Source organism: Spermophilus citellus (assembly GCF_964194105.1).
Source record: "Spermophilus citellus genome assembly, contig: SCAFFOLD_196, whole genome shotgun sequence".
NCBI lineage: Eukaryota > Metazoa > Chordata > Mammalia > Rodentia > Sciuridae > Spermophilus > Spermophilus citellus.
This window is the reverse complement of record NW_027673166.1, coordinates 604210-607880: the sequence shown is the minus strand read 5'-3', so window position 1 is coordinate 607880 and position 3671 is coordinate 604210. Positions and strand designations below refer to the sequence as shown.

Sequence of the window (3671 nt, the reverse complement as noted above, 5' to 3'; positions counted from 1 at the left end):
TCCCCAAATGGGGTGATGAGGTGAGGAAAGGCAGGTCAGACTGGGAGCCAAGTCCTTCAGGTGAAGGGGCCAAGACTGCACTCCCCCGGCCCCCAGAGAGAGCAATCCTTATTCTCCAAGGGCATCGGACCCAGAACAGGAGGCTAAGAATCTCAGGCCTCCTCCATGGGAATAAATGGGTGGGAAACAGAACAGATATCCACAGCAGGTAGGCAGCAGGAAGGACCTCCCAGTCCTCCCCAGGCTTAACTATACGTGAGTCTCCACCTCCTGCAACCTGAACGCTAGAAAATGGAAATGTCTAAAGATCCTTCTTTGGGTGCCACAGCCAAAATGAAGGAGATAACTACAGAAAGCACATGGTAGGTATTCAAGACATGTGCTGCTCTTGAGCGTGCTCTTCAAACCCTCTCAGGTAGGACTGCACTCCTATCACCCCAAGACTTTGCATCTAAAGACAGGACAAAAACAGTGGAGATGCTGTCTTCTGTTTATTGGTAATTACCTTTGGGAAAGCTATATAGCATTTACCCCAAGCTGTTTCTGCTACCCTCCCAACCTTCCACCCAGTACTGTGTGTCTCAGAGTTACCCTGTTATGATGAAAAAGAAATACAACTCATGCCAACAAAGTTGATGTATCAGTTTTCACCTAAGTAAAAACCTGAGTCTTTTGAAGAGAAATTACATGGTCCTTATATTTACTTTTTTAAAAAAATCCCCCTTGCGCAATCTGACCTGCTATTTTTAAAGTTTGCCTGGAAAGACTTTTCCCTTGGTCCCCCACCCTTCCCACAGCCCCTTCCTGTGCTTTTACTCCCCTCTCACCTGCCTAGGAAGCCACAGCTTTAGGAACTGACACTCCCTCCCTTATGCCCAGCCTGTTTGAAGATAACGGTGTAATGGAGCTATTGACCCAGCCTGGTGTTGGTGACCTGTTGACTTCCCAACCTGCCTGTTGATTCTTTAGACGTCCTTAGAAATCTTTTTACTGTAAATATTTGATGTGTGTTTGTGTGTCAGGGGGGATGAAGTCTGGATTCTCATTCCACTGCCTTGCTCAGTCACGGGAAGCCCCTTCTCCCCGGTTTTCCGGCTGTTGCCCGCTTCTCCCTCCCTCCAGCTCCTAAGGGCTAGCCAAGTCAGGAGGGGCCGACTTGGGGATGACTCCCGGCCCGGTGCTTTTTAGCTGAATGGTAGGGGGTGGTCTCCTTCACGTCCATCAGCATCCCTCCGCAGAGAGGAAGAGCTTTGCCAATGTGGCCCCACTCCACGGCCCCTGGGTGATGTCTCCAAGCAGATGTGGATTCTGCAGTCCAAGGTGCAGACTCTGCGCTCTTCGCCTTGGCTGGGGTAGGGCTCCCAGCGACCATCTGTGGAAGCCAACTGACGCTCCTGTTTACACCCCTAACCCTGGACGCCCACACACCTGAAACGTAGGGAACTTCCCAGAGCAGATAAAAAGATTCAACCTGCTCAGGGTGGGACCCGGACACTCCCCGCCGCGCCTGGAGGCCCTGTAGCAGGAAGAAGCCGGAACCACACTGTCGTCCCTGCGCTTGTCTTGGTCATTTTAGCAGAGCAGCCAGATTTGGGCGCAACGGGGTGTTCAGGAAAGCACCCGACTCCCGAGGCAGAAGAGGACAAACTAAGAGGCGCTGCGGAGGCCTCGCGGACTAGCCCTGCTGCCTTCGTAAGGGGCGAGGCCAAAATGAGACGAGGTGTCTAGCCACCGGGCACTCACGGGGACCCAGGGGCCACACACGGGAGAGCAGAGAGAAAACAGGGGTTGAGCCTCTGAGTCCTCCAACCCCAGTCGCCGTCCCCGCCCTGCCACCTCGGCTCAACACCCTGGGCTGTTTAGGACCTGGAGGCGCAGGGGCGGGGCGACAGGCGGCTGGACGGTGACAGGTGCGCCCCTCGGCCAATCGCTGGGCTGGCGCCCCTCCTCGGCCCCCCGCCTCACGCGCCAATCCGAGGCCGCGCTGAGCTTCAAGTGCGCGGAGGGGCGCGGGTCCGCGCCACGGCGCCAGCGGCCTCGGCGCGGTAGCCTGCGGGCTGGGACCCAGAGTCGGGCGCCCGGGCCCAGACGCACCGAAGCGGTCGCGTGGGAGTTTGTCGAGTGCGAGCGCGTGTGAGCGCGGCCCCAGCGGGGTTCGCACCGAGAGGCGCCTGGAATATGATAGCCCTCCGCTGAGTTTCCGGCGGTGACTTCGATTCTTGGCAAATACTCACAATAACCATACCGAGCCCCGGGGCTTGCCACCGTCGGGCACAGACTCCGTGAGCCCGCACACGGCCGCGACGTCCACCACCGGGCCCTGATTGCCAACCCCAAACGAGCAGATGGAAAAATCCAAAAATTTCCGCATCGACGCCCTGCTGGCGGTGGACCCCCCGCGAGCCGCCTCCGCGCAGAGCGTGCTGCTGGCCTTGGTCACCTCACTCTCAGCCGCCACAGCTGGACCCGGCGGCGGCGGCGGCGGCGGGGCGTAGCGGGGCAAGCGGCAGCTGCAGCCCCACATCCTCCAAGCCCACCGCGGCACCCGCCGACCGCCTGCGCGCGGAAAGCCCGTCTCCCCCGCGCCTGCTGGCAGCGCACTGCGAGCTGCTGCCCAAACCCGGTTTCCTGGGTGCGGGCGGCGGTGGCGGCGGCGCGGGCAGCGGGCCGGCGGGGCCCCACCACCACGCTCACCCGAGCGCCGCCGCCGCTGCCGCCGCCGCCGCCGCTGCCGCTGGGGGCCTGGCGCTGGGGCTGCACCCCGGGGGCGAGCAGGGAGGCGCGGGCCTCCCGGCGCAGGCGGCGCTCTATGGCCACCCAGTCTACGGCTACTCCGCGGCGGCGGATTAATATCCTCCCTGGCAGCTCATTATCACCCCGGGCTTCTGCGTCCCACCTGACGGCGGGGGCGAGGACAGCGAGCCAAGCCGAGCCGCTGCTGCACGCACGCGCCCGGTCGCGGGGCTTCGGCTGCCTTGGGGTCCACAGTCGCTTTGGGGGACTGGGTTTGCGACTGGTGGGGAAGGTTGAGGGCCCGCGGAAATGGAGTGGGAAAGTCGGAGGGCAGCGGAGGGGAGAGGGCGGACGTCTTTGGGGGTTAAAAAACGGCAACCTGTACACGTCTTCGTTAATCTCTACCACATTGGCAGGTCAGCCTGAAGCGATCTCCTCTCCGGCGGCTCCACATCTGGGGGTTATTTCCCCCCAGCTCAGCCGCCCCCAACCCAGAGAAGCCAGGAAAGTGGGGCCGGGCTTAGAAAGTGGTTTAACATCCGGCCCTGGGACCCCGGGCGGGGGTCCCAGCCAAAGTTTTGTCCCTCTACCCCAAGGCAAGAGCGGCCCTGGAGGGAGATGGGTCGCCCAGCCCCCGCCCGTCCTCCTGCCGAGCAAGGCCGGGTTTGGCGCGGGACTGGCCAGCGGCCTAGCTCCTGCAGCGCCGCTTTAATCGCGGCGGAATTTATCTCGCTAATAAATTTAATGATCAATTCGTTCTTGTCACAGTAGCTCTTCCCCAAATCAATTATAGCAAATTTAAATATAATCACTGGCTCGTCTTCACCCACTCCGGGCACGGCGCACAATTCATTCCGCCTAATGAACGCCGCCAGCCCTGCTCGGCCTAGCTCTAGGGCGCGCCCCCATCCAGGCACCGCGTGCTGCGTCCAGACCTG

General features: G+C 60.8%; 1 pseudogene across 1 annotated transcript; it reads left to right on the top strand.

Moving 5' to 3' along the window:
• The first annotated feature begins 2345 nt into the window (after positions 1-2345).
• On the top strand, positions 2346-2850 carry LOC308640040 (motor neuron and pancreas homeobox protein 1-like; annotated as a pseudogene). Its single transcript has one exon. The product of its transcript is annotated as a motor neuron and pancreas homeobox protein 1-like (transcript).
• Positions 2851-3671: the final 821 nt, after the last annotated feature.